The following is a 463-nucleotide window of genomic DNA, read 5'->3' as shown; positions in this document are numbered from 1 at the left end:
GAACCGGGTTTGATTCCCTACGCCTCCACTTGCAGCTGCTGGTGTGACCTTGGGTCAGTCACAAGCTCTGGCACAGCTGTCCTTGAAAGAGAGCAGTTTGTGTCAGAGCTCTCTCAGCCCCACCCACCTCACAGGGTGTCTGTTGTGGGGAGGGGAAGGGAGAGGAGTTTGTAAGCCGCTCTGAGACTCCAAGTGAAGGGCGGGGTATAAATCCAATCTCTTCTTCTTCTTCTTATTTGAGGCCCCAGCAGATTGCGAGGCCCTAAGGCTGTAGCTTATTTAGCTTATGCCTAAATCCGGCACTGCTTAGAGGGAACGCTGGTAAACACACCCTCCTCCTCCTCCTCCCCAGCACGCCAAAAATCCCGGGAAGGCGAATTCCACACTCCCACTCCCACTCCCGGGCACGCACGCACGCACCCTCCCTCCCTCCCTCCCTCGCCTCAAAAGACAATCCCAAGCC

The sequence above is a fragment of the Gekko japonicus genome, unplaced genomic scaffold (genome assembly GCF_001447785.1).
Source record: "Gekko japonicus isolate JY-2015 unplaced genomic scaffold, Gekko_japonicus_V1.1 scaffold5601, whole genome shotgun sequence".
NCBI lineage: Eukaryota > Metazoa > Chordata > Lepidosauria > Squamata > Gekkonidae > Gekko > Gekko japonicus.
This window is presented reverse-complemented; position numbering follows the sequence as displayed.